This window comes from Ambystoma mexicanum, chromosome 3q (genome assembly GCF_040938575.1).
Source record: "Ambystoma mexicanum isolate Mex_15411 chromosome 3q, UKY_AmexF1_1, whole genome shotgun sequence".
Taxonomy (NCBI): Eukaryota; Metazoa; Chordata; class Amphibia; order Caudata; family Ambystomatidae; genus Ambystoma; species Ambystoma mexicanum.
Genome location: NC_090926.1, coordinates 251,831,495 through 251,846,904, shown reverse-complemented (window position 1 = coordinate 251,846,904; position 15,410 = coordinate 251,831,495). Strand labels below are relative to the sequence as shown.

The 15,410-nt window shown below is 54.7% G+C and overlaps 1 pseudogene; it reads right to left on the bottom strand.

Annotated features, from left to right (window-relative positions):
- Positions 1 to 1,175: 1,175 nt before the first annotated feature.
- LOC138448337 (28S ribosomal RNA) lies at positions 1,176 to 4,718 on the bottom strand (annotated as a pseudogene).
- Positions 4,719 to 15,410: the final 10,692 nt, after the last annotated feature.

Below are 15,410 nucleotides of genomic sequence, written 5' to 3'. Positions count from 1 at the left end.
CCAGGACAGCCAGGGTGCTGCCGCCCCCTGCCCATGCGAAAACACTGCACAACCAGATGGCTCTCTGCGAGTAGGGTGGCCAACTTTCTGAAAGACGGGGGAACGTTTCCCTCCCGGGAGGCACATGGACCATGCCAGGGCTCCCCGTGACCGCTGATGGGCTCGCTGCGACTGTTGCTAGGCTTGGGGACTTGGTCACACACAGGTGACACTTGCCACCGGCACTAACCCATGAATGCCATGGCAATCAGGGCCTGCCACTCTTATCAGTTCTAGTCCCAGAGGAAAGGGGCCCGTTCAGGGCACCCCTTGGCACCAGCATTGCGTTTCAGACTTAGTCACACATGGATGACACCCAGAGGATGTGGAAAGCACCACGGCCGCCCCAGAGCTCCGGCCGGGCCGCATTACTAGCCTCTACCCATGCAGAGGTACGGGGACCCTGCAGGGTTGCTAATTCTATAACTTGTACTTGACTTAGTTCAGCTGAAACTTTAGTTGGAAACAGGGGCCGGAATTTCTGTCTGCAACATCCATCTGTGCGTTCGGTGGAGGTTCTGCACTTGGAAACAGCGTTGATGGGGCCAGGACTTAAGGCACAGCCTCCGTGCACTAAGCCGCCACTGGCAAACCAAGGCCCAGACTCTCTTCCCTGCATCGGTCCAGTGCAGAGCAGGTGTCTACTGCCTGCGCCAAAGAGCCGCCCTGCAGGGAGTCACTTCCACACAGACTATTAAGTCCCCCACATAGTGTGGTCTTACAGAACCTGACTGGAGACAAATGTAGGAGTCAGCCAGGCCAGCCGCCACTGGGCCCACCTGGTCCGACTGCCCCGGATGGCCGGTCAGGCCCCCAACCAGATGGCCCGCCGGCAATCAGGCTGTGCCTGCCCTGATGCCACTGCCCTGGAGCCGGGGCTTAAGGCACTACCGCCTCTGCGTGCTGAGGCTTATGCTGCCACGCTCCTTCACCACCTGCCTCTCAAGGGCCGGGTTGAGCCACTCTGCCTACCGCCGGCTGGGTCGGGGCCATCTGGTCTGCCAGGCTGACCAGGAAGGAAGGAGAGCTCCCCCCACCCACCCCCACAGGTGTGCACCCAGGGTGGGTGGGAGTTTCCTGTGTGCTCCGCGGCACAACAGGAGGAAGCCCTTGCGGCACCACTGCAGCACCTTTTGACAAAATCTTGGCTCAGAGGAAGACTTTCAATAGATTGCAGCGAGGTAGCTACTCTGCTACTTAGGAAACCCTAACGCAGAATCAGGTCTGTCTACGAATGTTTAAGTACCAGGTTCCCCACGAACATGCGGTGCACTACAGATGAAAGAGGTGGCCCCCTTCTGTTCACACTTTAGTCCCGAGGCGAGCGGCTATACGCACCGGCCCAGAGGCCGGCTATCCCAGGCCAACTGAGGCTCTACAGAGCTGCGGTTCCGTTACAGTTAGGGGAAATTCTGACTTTGAGGCGTTCAGTCATAATCCCACAGATGGTAGCTTCGCCCCATTGGCTTCCTCAGCACATACACCAATTGTCTGGTAGGTAAGGGAAATTGTCTGTGGAATCTGCGGTTCCTCTCGTACTGAGCAGGATTACATTTGCAACCACGCATCATCAGTAGGGTAAAACTAACCTGTCTCATGACTGTAAACCCAGCTCATGTTCCCTATTAGTGGGTGAACAATCCAAAGCTTGATGAATTCTGCTTCAGAATGATAGGAAGGGCCGACATTGAAGGATCAAAAAGCGACGTCGCCATGAACTCTTGACCGCCACAAGCCAGTTATCCCTCTGGTAACTTTTGTGACCCTTCCTGCTTGAAACCCAAAAAGTCAGAAGGATCCTGGGCCCCGTGTTCATGGTCTGTATTCATACTGAAATTGGAGATCAAGCAAGCTTTTGCCCTTCTGCTCCGTGGGAGATTTCTGTCCTCCTTGAGCTCACCTTAGGACACCTGAGTTATGGTTTGCCAGGTGTACCGCCCCAGTCAAACTCCCTACCTGCCCCTGTCCTCGGAGTAGGTTGCGGGTGGCCACTGGACCCTTGGAGCCAGAAGCAAGAGTCCCACAGGGCTCTCTCACAAGTCAAGTGAAAAAACGATGAGTTAATGGTATTTCACCGGCGGCCCGAGGGCCTCCCACTTATCCTACACCTCTCATGTCTTCACAGTGAATCTGAACAGGGTCTTCTGTCCCGCTGATTCTGCCAAGCCCATTCCCTTGGTTGTGGTTTTGCTAGATAATAGGTAGGGACAGTGGGAATCTCGTTCATCCATTCTTGCGCATCACTAATTAGATGAGGCATTTGGCTACCTTAAGAGAGTCATAGTTACTCTCGCCGTTTACCCGTGCTTCATTGAATTTCTTCACTTTGACATTCAGGGCACAGGGCAGGAATCGTGTCAACACCCGCCGTGGGCCTTACGCAATGCTTTGTTTTAATTTAACAGTCAGATTCCTCTGGTTTAAACCAGTTCTAAGTCAGCTGCTAGGCCTCGGCCGAGGCAGAACGCCAGAACCCAGGGAGGGGGAACAGTGAGATGTGACCGCTGCAGCTGGCAGCTGGGGCGATCCACATCCAGAGTCGGCGCCGCCCCCCGGGGAGGAGACATCTCATTCAGTCGCAGTGCACGGCCAGCCCTGCTTCGCATCTCAGCCTGACCGACCCAGCCCTTCCATAAGTTAGGGATCCGACTTGCCAACTTCCCTTACCTATATTGTTCCAACATTCCAGAAGCTGTTCACCTTGGAGAACTGCTGAGGATATGGGCACGGCCCGGCGTGAGATTTAAACCATCTCGCCTGGATTTTCAAGGACCAGCGAGAGCTCACTGGACACCGCTGGAACTTCTACGCTTTCCAAGGCTCGGGCCTCCCTCTCAGGGCAAACCCATTCACCGGTGCCCAGCCCTTCACAAAGAAAACAGAACTCTCCCTGGGGATCCTGCCAGCTTCTCTGGGATCGTTTGCGTTATCACATTGGATGCTGCGAGGGTGCCCGTCTCCGCCACTCCGGGTTCAGGGATCTGAACCCAACTCCCTTTTGATTGGCTGAAGGCAATAAAGGCCATTGCCCGTCCCTTCCAAATGGCGCTCGACCATTTCTTAGGACCGACTGACCCGTGTTCAACTGCTGTTCACATGGAACCCTTCTCCACTTCGGCCTTCAAAGTTCTTGTTTGAATATTTGCTGCTACCACCAAGATCTGCACCTGCAGTGACTCCACCCTGGCTCCCTGCACACCGCAGCAGCCCTCCTACTCGTCACGGCTTATGATATGATAGATTATTTATAAAGCACTTAATACCCAGAGGTTTCTAAGCGCGGACCCAGGGATTTAACCTGTGTTGCTCTGTGTCGCCTTGCTTCCAAGGCGAGCACGTTACCCCTGAACTATCCTGCCAAGAATAACCCCCACGGCTCTCAGCGCCGGCCGGGTATGGGCCGGATGCTCCAGCGCCATCCATTTTCAGGGCTAGTTGATTCGGCAGGTGAGCTGTTACACACTCCTTAGTGGATTCCAACTTCCATGGCCACCGTCCTGCTGTCTATATCAACCAACACCTTTTCTGCCCCAAAACCTCTAGTCATTCGCTTTACCAGATAAAACTGGGGTTTCCATGCGCGAGCTATCCCGGAGGGAAACTTCGGAGGGAACCAGCTACTAGAAGGTTCGATTAGTCTTTCGCCCCTATACCCAAGTCAGACGACTGATTTGCACATCAGGACCGCTACAGACCTCCACCAGGCCTAGTTCACCATCTTTCGTGTCCTATCAGACACGCTCATGCTCCATCTCCCTGATAGAGCGGGCGAGACGGGTCGGTGGTGCGGCCACCGCAACAGTATCCCACTGCAATCTGGGCGCGCCGGGCCTCAACCACATTGCACCACAGGGTTTCGTTCGGCCCTCCGACTCGCGCACATGTTAGACTCCTTTGTCCGTGTTTCAAGACAGGTGAGGTGGGTAACCAACATCACCTCACACCCCTGGCGCCCTTTGTGGGCCTCCCCGCCCGGTGTGGTCAGGGCGCACTGAGGGCAGTCCACCACAGTCGCAGCGGGAGCCCCGTCTCCGCCTCAGTGACCCCCAAGAGACGCCAGGACGGTTGCAGGAGAAGGGCAAGGTGGTCAATCTTCCTCGGCCCGCAGACACAGCAAAACTGCTGTCAGGCAGCTATAACACTCTCTGCTGGAGAAGAGAGCCACCTGCCCCCTGGGGCCTTCCCAGCCAGCTGCGGTGCACCGCCACAGAGGAAATGCACCTTGCGGGGGCCTGGTGAGCCTGTTGAATCCTGCGGGCAGACTGCACGGTGCCCACCAGTTTACCTTGATGGTTTCACGCCCTCTTGAACTCTCTCTTCAAAGTTCTTTTCAACTTTCCCTTACAGTACTAGTTGGACATCACTCTCGTGCCTGTATTTAGCCTTAGATGGAGTTTACCACATGCTTTGGGCTGCATTCCAAAGCAACCTGACTCCAAGAAGACCTGCTACTGGCCTAATACCGTTGACTGGGTGAGACTCGATCAGAAGGACTTGATCCCCCTGAGCGATGCCAGGGAGTCGTACGCCCCATTTCCCACGCCTGATGCTGAACTGGGATTCGGCGCTGGGCTCTTCTCTCTTCACTGGCCATTACTGAGGGAATCCTGGTTAGTTTCTTTACCTCCGCTTAGTAATATGCTTAAATTCAGCGGGTTGCCAGGTCTGATCTTAGGCTGTAGTCGGGGGGAGCACAAAGCTCGGGACAGATGGCCTTTGGCGGGGTTGCCCTAGCCCCGTGCCTCTGGCGCAGCAGAGTGTGCGCTGTTTGATCTGCGGCCAAAGCCCACATGATTGAGAGGGCCGCGCTTCATGGCCATCCCACGCTGGCAGACGTGGGACACCACAGACAGCACGGCCAGGTGCCCCTCGGTAGGGTGAAGGCGCGCCAGGCTTTTTTAAGGCCTGCTACCGCGCCGACCACCTGGCCCTCCCAAAAACCGCATGAGGTGGGTAAACTGGGGAGGCCGGGACACGCCGGCAATGAGCCGGCGCGCCAGATCCTGGGATCCTGCGACAGTGCTGATCAGGGTCTGACCTTAAAGGTGTCAAAGGGAACGTGGTCCCTGCGACAGCCCCAGCCATGCCCCTGTGAGGGAACCCTGGGGGCGATTGATGTACAAGCAACCCTCAGACAGGCTAAGCCCCGGGAGGAACCCACTTAGAATGGTGCATTCTAAGTGGCGATCAATGTGTCCTGCAATTCACACTAATTCTCGCTGCTAGCTACGTTCTTCATCAACGCGCATGCCGAGTGATCCACTGCCAAGAGTCACAGGCAACATTTTTTTGTTCCAGAAGTCGGCCTGAGGAGATAGGCTGGGGGGAGGCAGCGCCACCTGTGGCAAGACAGCCCAGCGCCCCGTCTAGCTTGGCCGAAACCATTGTGGTTTTAAAACAGAGAATCTAGGCGCTCAGCGGAGGAAGCCTGCCCGCCGCTTCCCAGAGGGATGGAGGCAGGCTGCTGCGCCACCAGCCCAATCCACTCAACCTTCCCCGAACGTCTCCTCTCCCCTTTGGGGGGGCAAGGGCCTGGGGGACGGATGGCGAGGCAGGTCAGAGAGCATGGTCAGGGGGTCGGTGGGACTGCTAGAGTCTTCAAACCGCAGCTCTACCACACAGGGCAGAGCTCCAGGTACCTGGGCAAGAGGGTAGGTCACCCGCTGCGCCAGCGGCCCTGGCCATCACTCGCCCACAGATGTGGGCGGCTGGGACCTCAACACCCGCCCATCGAGTAAGCCTGCTGTGCAATGGCTCAGTGCTCGCGCCTAGCGTGCCGGGCCCCTGTCTGCCTGGGGAGGTGCCCCTCAAGAACAGTCAGGTTTCCCTCAGCTCCCGTCTGCCCCACTCGGGGCTTCCCTGCTGACCGGGGCGCATCCACCAATGCCCGCCTGCGGGTCAGAGAGAGGCGTGCACGACCCTGGCCAGTGCAGCGGCCGGCTCGTTGAGTGTGCCGCACAGGGCTCCCTCTCCGGTGCGTGATTGGGGACATCCCCAGCAGGTTAAGCCAACCCTGCCAGGCATCCCTGTCCATCTGCTGGGTCGCTGACTCCCCGCCGGTGGAAGGGAATCCCCACTCTCCGGTTGTCTGCGCGCCCTGGACCGCTCTGCAAGAGGTGCCCCGGGCTGTGGGTGTGTGTGTCTGGGATGCAACCGAGGTCGGGCCTTCGGCTCTCCCTCGGGCTGCTCCGCTGTTAACGATTCTTCCTGCTTCCACTCACAAGCAGATACCCCAGCCCTACATGTCCCAATTCACTCTCAAATGCCCCATTTCTCCTTCAAAACACACGTTCAAGATACAAATACCTCCCTCCCAACCCACATGCCACCATCCCTCCCTCCGAACCCACACAAGACACCAACATCCGCCCCTCCATACCTACACCAAGATGCTCCACCTCTCTCTCCAGAGCCGCACCCATATGCTTCACCTCTACCTCCAGACTCACACCCAGATGGCGCCATCCACCCTCTCTCTATACCCAACCCCCATTACTCCATCCATTCGAAACACAAATGCTCCCACCCCTCCCACAAACCAACATCCTTCTCGCCAGACATACATACATACCCCATCCCTCTATTCACACCCAGATGTCCCCCTTCCTTCCCATCATAGTGCTCCAGCCCTCTCAGACCCACACCATCAACAATGCCCCCCTCCAATCCAGACTCCACCAAGATGCCCAATCCCTTCCTCAAAACCCATACCATGATGCCCCATCCTCCCTCCAAACAGCAAGGTGCCCATCCGTCCCTCCAGACCCTCATCCATGTTTCCCATCCCTCCCAGACCCACACCAATATGCCCCATCCCTCCCTCTCAGACCCACGCCAAGATGCCACCATTCCTCTAGACTCGCACCACAATGCCTCATCCCTCCAGTCCAGAGCCCACCAAGATGCCACCAACCCTCCATGCCAGAACCCACCAACCCCCCCCCCCACAAGACCCATACCATGATGCGCCATCCTTCATCCACACAGGAAGAAGCCCCCATCCTGTACTCCAGACTTAAACCTAGATATCCACCTCCACACACCAAGATGCCCTATCCCACCCTTCAGACCCAGCCCTCCCTCCAGACCAATGATCTGCATCCCTTCCTCCAGACCAACACCAAGATGCTGCCATCCCTCCCTTCAGACCAACAAAAAGGTGCCCCATCCCACTCTCCGATGCACACAGGTGTCGCCATCCCACCCACACTAAGCTGCCCCATCCCACTCTCCCAACCAACACCTAGATGACCCATGCCAACCTCCAGAACAAATGCCCCATATCTGTTCCAACCTGACACTAATGTGCCCTCGTCCATTGCAGACCCGCCCCCCCAAGCTGCCACCATCAGTCTGTCCACACAGCAAGATGCACCCATCCTGCCCTCCACACGCACACATAGAAGATACATCCCTCCACACCCACATCATGCCCCCATAGCTCACCCCAGACCCACACCAATATGCCCCACCCCTCCCATCAAACCCACATCAATGTGCCCCCATTCCGAACCTCCAGATGCACACATGTCACCATCCCACCCACACCAGGATGCCCCATCCCACCCTCCAGACCAACAAATGCCCCATACCTGTTCAGACCGACACCAATGTGCCCCATCCATTGCAGACCACACCAAGATGCCACCATCCCTCCATGCACAGCAAGATGCCACCACCCTGCCCTCCAGACCCACACCTAGATGAACCATCCCTCCTCCCAGACCCACAGTGTGCCCTCATCCCTCCCCCAGACACAGTCCAATATCACCCATCCCCTCCCTCCAGGCCCACCCTGATGTCCCCATCCAAACCAAATGAGGGTGCCCCATCCCTCCCTGAATACCCACACCAAAGTGCTTAGTCCCTCCCCAGACCCACACCAATGTGCCTCCATCCACTCCCTCCAGAGCCACACCAAGATGTCCCATCCCACCCTCCAGATGCACACAGATGTCCCCATCCCACCCACACCAGGATGCCCCACCCCACCCTCCAGACCAAGAGATGCCCATACCTGTTCCAAACCGACACCAATGTGCCCCCATGCATCGCAGACCCCAAGATCCCTCCATCCATACAGCAAGATGCCCTATTCCGCCCCACACCTAGATGAACCATCCCTCCCCCAGACAGACCAATGTCCCCCATCCCTCCAATCAAACCCATGCCATTGTGCCCCCATCCACTCCCTCCAGAGCCACACCAAGATGTCCCTATCCCACCCTCCACATGCACAGATGTCTCCATCCCACCTATACCAGGATGCTCAATCGCACCCTCTAGAATAGATGCTCGACACCTGTTTCAGACCGACACCAATGTGCCCCCATCCATTGCAGACCCACACCAAGATGTCCCCATCCCTCCAGGCCCACACTAATATGCCCCCATCCCTCCCTCCAGACCCACACCTAGATGAACCATCCTTCCCCAGACCCAGACCAATGTCCCCATCAAACCCACACCAAAGTGCCGTCATCCCTTCCCTCCAGGCCAACGGATGCCCCATACCTGTTTCAGACGGACACCAATGTGCCCCATTCCTTTGCAGACCCGACCAAGATGCCACCATCCCTCCCTCCGGACCCAAACCCACATCAATGTGTCCCCATCCCCCCAGACCAATGTGCCCATCCCTCCCATCAAACCCACACCAATGTGCCCCCATCCCCTCCCTCCGGACCCACACTGTTGTCTCCATCTCACCCATGCCAGGATGCCCAATCCCACCCTCCAGAACAGATGCTCCATACCTGTTTCAGACCGACACCAATGTGCCCCCATCCATTGCAGACCCACACCAAGATGCCCACATCCCTCCAGACCCACACTAATATGCCCCCATCCCTCCCTCCAGACCCACATCAATATGTCCCATCCCTCCCCAGACCAATGTGCCCCCATGCCCTCACTCCAGACCCACACCAATGTCCCCATCCAACCGAAACCAGGATGCCCCATCCCTCCCTGCAGACCCACACCAATGTGACCCATCCCTGCCCAGACCCACACCAATGTGCCCCCATCCCTCCCATGAAACCGACACCAATGTGCCTCCATCCACTCCCTCCAGAGCCACATCAAGATGCCCCATCTCTGCCCAGACCAACACCAATGTGCCCCATCCATTGCAGACCCCACCAAGATGCCACCACCCCTCCCTCCAGACCCACACCAATATGCCCTCATCCCTCATATCAAGCCCACACTGTTGTCCCCATCCAACCCAAACCAGGATGCCCCATCCCTCCCCACAGACCCACACCAATGTGTCTCATCCCTCCCATCAAACCGACACCAATGTGCCTACATTCACTCCCTCCAGAGCCACACCAAGATGTCCCCATCCCACCCTCCAGATGCACACGGATGTCCCTATCCCACCCACCCCAAGATGCCCTGTTCCACCATGCAGAACAACAGATGCCCCATACCTATTCCAGACTGACATCAAAGTGCCCCCAACCATTGCAGACCCCACCAAGATCCGACCATCCACACAGCAAGATGCCCTCATCCCTCCCTCCAGACCCACATCTAGATGAACCATCCCTTCCCAGACACAGACCAATGTCCCCCATCAAACCCACACCAATGTGCCGTCATCCCCTCCCTCCAGACCAACAGATGCCCCATACCTGTTTAAGATGGACACCAATGTGCCCATTCCATTGCAGACCAGACCAAGATGCCACCATCCCACCTTCCGGACCCAAACCCACACCAATGTGTCCCCATCCCTCCCCAGACCAATATGCCTGTCCCTCCCATCAAACCCATACCAATGTGCCTCCATCCACTCCCTCCAGAGCCACACCAAGATGTCTCTATCCCACCCTCCAGATGCACACACATATCTGCATCCCACTCACACCAGGATGCCCCATCCCACCCTCCAGAACAACAGATACCCCATACCTGTTCCAGACTGACACCAATGTGCCCCCATCCATTACAGACCCCACCAAGATCCCACCATACACAGCAAGGTGCCCCCATCTCGCCCTCCGGACGCACTCCTAGATGAACCATCCCTCCGCCCTCACACACAATGTGCTCCCATCCCTCCCCCAGACACAGACCAATGTCCCCCCATCCCTCCCATTAAACCCACACCAATGTGCCCCATCCCCTCCCTGCATAGCCACACCAAGATGCCCCATCCTACCCTCCCAACCCACACCTAGATGACCCATGCCAACCTGCAGCCCCACTGTGCCTCATCCAAACCGTTGTACCCCAACCCTCCCTCCAGACCCACACCAATGTGCCCCATCGCTCCGGACCCACACCAGCATGCCCCATCTTGCACCAGCATGCCCCTATCCAACCATTCAGACCCCACCAAGATGCCCCATCCCTCCCTCTAGACCAGTGGTCTTCAAACTTTTTTGGCCTGGGCCCCCCCTGATCAAAGTTTGGGTAGGCCGGGCCCCCCCAAAAGTGCCAGATGGATAGTATGTAGAAATCGCTATGAACTTTTGCGTGCCGTCACAGCACCCTACTCCCAGTACAGAACCTGGGCTCTCCCCAGCCTACTCCCACCACTATCCCAGTGCTGTCGCCCATCCTGCTCCCACCACAGTCCCATAACACAAGCAAACACACATCCATACACATTTAAATAAAAAATAAATCACCATAAACGTACCTTCTGCAGGGGCCTGCGCGTGGTTTCTAAAATGCCCCGCTCCAGGTTGCTCTGCCCGTATGTGCGAGGAGGCGCAGGAGCACCCCCTCGCACATACATACATGCAGTGCCCCAGCCAGCATTTCCAATGAGCTTTGCAAGGTTGGCGAAGCAAAACACCCCCAGTGTTGAATGGCTCAGTGATCATGTGCGGCTGGGGAAATGAACTGTCAAAGGCAAACAGTGTTTCCCTTTGACAGTTCAGCCAGCCCAGGAGCACTCCCTCATCTGGAAAAAGCAGCTGAGGGAGTGCTCAGTGTTTCACTGGGCTGGCTCCTTGGCTCCTCCATAATGTGTGAGGTGGCCAGTGACTGGACGCCCCCTCAACCATTATGGATGAGCTGGCAGGCTTGGACTGCCTATAGGGCGATGACCGTACCAAAAATGAAAATGCTAGTGTAGGCCAGTCAAAATGGGCCACTTTTTTGGTCAATGTGGGCAAGTTTGAGGAGCTACTTCACTATGCAGCTAGTAGTTTTGACCTTTGTTGCTGAATAAATATTCTTTAAATATCACCATTTGTTTACATTTGAAAAAAAACAACCCCTTGGGTACTATTCAAACAGTCTGTGACTAAGGGACTGAATATCCATTTGCAACTGCTGGCCCTTTTTTCATAAGACCGTTTTAACGTTCCAGTCTGATCATATGAGCTGCCCATTTCCTCCAATCTAAAAACAATGTGTTTTTTTAATTACATTTCATGCTGGGCTCTGGCGCCCCCCCTGGGAGGCTGTCGCGCCCCACTGGGGGGGCGCGCCCCACAGTTTGAAGACCTCTGCTCTAGACCAATACCATAATGCCTCATCCTGCGTCCACATAGCAAGATGCCCCTTCCCTCTTGCAGACCCACACCAAGATGCCCATGTGCCTCTCCCGAACCACACACAGATAGCCCCTGCCAACCCCCTCTAAAACCACCCATCCTAAACACGCCCTCATGAAACAATTACCCTATTAGCCCCCTTTGATAAGTTAAACACCACATCCACGGTCCCTGTTCCTTTTCTTAGCCCGCCATACCTTTCACGTTGAAAAGCTGTACATGATTTTTAGAGTAAATGTAATTTTCTGCTCCCCTGTCTCAACCTGGTGTCTTGCAGGAACGTTCACGGTATCCCAAAGAAAATTCAAATTATATTCTCAGCCAACCAAGAGCACACGGATTTCTGCTGCTCTTGGAGCCTGGCAGCCAGAGCCTTCCCGGTTCCCGCTCATACAAACAACGAGAAGGGACAAGACGAAGTCGGACGCTCCAGGGTCTTGCAGAAACGTTCCCAGTATCCTGAAGAAAATGCACACCCTAACCACTGCAAGCCAAAGGCACGCACAATCTGGTGTTGTATGCTATCCTGCATCCCATGGTAGCTTGTGGGAGGCAAGTGTTGGGTTTGGAAATCTTCAGAGCCACGCTCACTTGGATGCCCCGCCCACCCACAGATGGTTCCAGCCATACAAACAGCCAAAATGAAAAATTAGAAAATACAGCGGCATAGCCCGCCCTCCAACAGCTCCATTCCTGGGATTGGCCAGTGGTGTCTTTGTAGCTCCACCCCTGCCCACTCCTGTCATCTGTGGGGATGCAGAATATCATAAAAAGGGCAGGCACGCAACGAAATGTTAGCTGCTAACAAAAGGATCAGAAACATGAGACGCATTTTGTTTCTTCACAGTGTCACAGGCCCTCTGAGACACACAGTCTGCGTAATAAACCCAACAACACCTTTATTTTTTCTTTTGCCTTCGGCAGCTGAGGCTTGCTTATTCATAATGGTGACTTTCCAACTGAAAGACCACCAGTCACCGTGCAAATCTGTTACAAATAAACAGGCTGATTCATGGAATTATTTGCGCCAAGAAACGGGTATTTATGCGCCATTCTGCTCGCAAATCCCTGTTTAACAAATGGGGATTTGCGGGCAGAATGGCGCACAAATCCCCGTTTTCCGGCGCAAATAATTCCATGATTCTGCCCCAAAGTGTGCAACACAATAAAGCACACTTTTAAAATGTGTTCACACCCACAAAGTCTAAAAGGTTGATATCCTGAAACGTAAAGTGTGCATTCATGTCCTCAGTTGAATGTTCTTAAAACCATGCATAACACCACGCTGGAGTTTTGTGACACATCTCCAAACCAATGTGAGTTTCTTGGCCTCTTTTATTGTGTGTCTTAAATCGCTGAAAATAAAGTGAGTACATAGATATTTTGCCTTTTGCATCTTATAGTTTTCCATTCAGGATGTGGAAAATAAAGTTACAACGATATTATTGTGGCCCGACATGCTGCTGCTATAAGTGTTTAGATGTTGTCATGATGCTTTACTATGTAATTTGTGGATTTTGCAAGTAAACTCTATAGGACAGTATTATTGTAGGTCTTCACAACCAAAACTGAAATATTTGTTCTAAGTAAAGCGTGGAAGAAGATGGCCGTGCCCAAATTGCAGAGTGGGTTAAAATCCCTGCTTTGCTTTTTAGTGTAAGTGTCTGATCCTGAGCAAATAATGTAATCTCACAATGGGCCTCATTACAAGTCCAGCAGTAACCCTGCCGATGCTACCAGCGGGTTGCAGCTGGACTTGCAATATTTAGTGGCACCTGGCTTGCCAGAAACACCGGAGAATTACAACCCCAGTGTTCCAGGAAGTCAGGCACCGTTTTTCGGCGCAAATAATTCCATGATTCTGCCCCAAAGTGTGCAACACAATAAAGCACACTTTTAAAATGTGTTCACACCCACAACGTCTAAAAGCTTGATATCCTAAAACGTAAAGTGTGCTTTCATGTCCTCAGTTGAATGTTCTTAAAGCCATGCATAACACCACGCTGGAGTTTTGTGACACAGACACATCTCCAAATCAAAGTGAGTTTCTTGGCCTCTTTTATTGTGTGTCTTAAATCGCTGAAAATAAAGTGAGTACATAGATATTTTGCCTTTTGCATCTTATAGTTTTCCATTCAGGATGTGGAAAATAAAGGTACAATGATATTATTGTGGCCCGACATGCTGCTGCTATAAGTGATTAGATGTTGTCATGATGCTTTACTATGTAATTTGTGGATTTTGCAAGTAAACTCTATAGGACAGTATTATTGTAGGTCTTCACACCCAAAACTTAAATATTTGTTCCAAGTAAAGCTTCGAAGAAGATGGCCGTGCCCAAATTGCAGAGTGGTTTAAAATCCCTGCTTCGCTTTTTAGCGTAAGTGTGTGATCCTGAGCAAATATTGTAATCTCACAATGGGCCTCATTACAAGTCCAGCAGTAACCCTGCCGGTGCTACCGGCGAGTTGCAGCCGGACTTGCAATATTTACAGGCCGATTCATGGAATCAATGTGTGCCGAAAAAACGGCACACGCGTGCGAAAACGTGCGATTCGCAGTGAAATAGCGAAAATCGCAGTGCAAGTGCGATTATCGCACAGAAAACATCGCACATCTATTCATGGAAGTCCGTGCACGCGCAAAATGTGGGATGTGCGCTGAAAAAGTGTGCGGCGCATGCTGGCGCACGCTGGCGTACAGGTCACCGAACGCCGTGCGATAAGGCCACAGTGAATTCGCACATAGCGCAGCGCACATAACAAAAGTAGGCGTAATACGGGGCGTTACACGCAGAATGGGGAACAACTCGTGAAAATGTGGGCGTCACGGGGGAAGTACAGGAGGCAAGTGTGCAGAACACCCACACGCTCGCCTACAACACGTATTCATGGAATCGAATAGGGAAAAACAGCGCACGGCCAAAGATGCGCACAGGCCCATACATGTCCGCCACACGAAAGCAGGCGGTAGCGTCCCTGCGCAGGAAAAAAATGTGCGCCAAAGTTCTACACACGCGAGAAGTTCCACATGCGATCGGGCCTGGGGGAGCGTGTGCGTGTATCTCAGAGGTGTGCGAGAAGTCCCACACGCGATCGGGCCTGGGGGAGCGTGTGCGTGTATTTCAGAGGTGCGCGAGAAGTTCCACACGCGATTGGCCTGGGCGCGTGTATTTCAGGGGTGCACGAGAAGTTCCACACGCGATTGGCCTGGGCGCGTGTATTTCAGGGGTTTGCGAGAAGTTCCACACGCGATTGGCCTGGACGCGTGTATTTCAGGGGTGCGCGAGAAGTTCCACACGCGATTGGCCTGGGGGAGCGTGTGCGTGTATTTCAGAGGTGCGCGAGAAGTCCCACACGCGATCGGGCCTGGGGGAGCGTGTGCGTGTATTTCAGAGGTGAGCGAGAAGTTCCACACGCGATTGGCCTGGGCGCGTGTATTTCAGGGGTGCGCGAGAAGTTCCACACGCGATTGGCCTGGGCGCGTGTATTTCAGGGGTTTGCGAGAAGTTCCACACGCGATTGGCCTGGGCGCGTGTATTTCAGGGGTGCGCGAGAAGTTCCACACGCGATTGGCCTGGGGGAGCGTGTGCATGTATTTCAGAGGTGCGCGAGAAGTTCCACACGCGATTGGCCTGGGCGCGTGTATTTCAGGGGTGCGCGAGAAGTTCCACACGCGATTGGCCTGGGCGCGTGTATTCCAGGGGTGCGCGAGAAGTTCCTCACGCGATTGGCCTGGGCGTGTGTATTTCAGAGGTGCGCAAGAAGTTCCACACGCGATTGGCCCGGGCGCGTGTATTCCAGGGGTGCGCGAGAAGTTCCACACGTGATTGGCCTGGGCGCGTGTATTCCA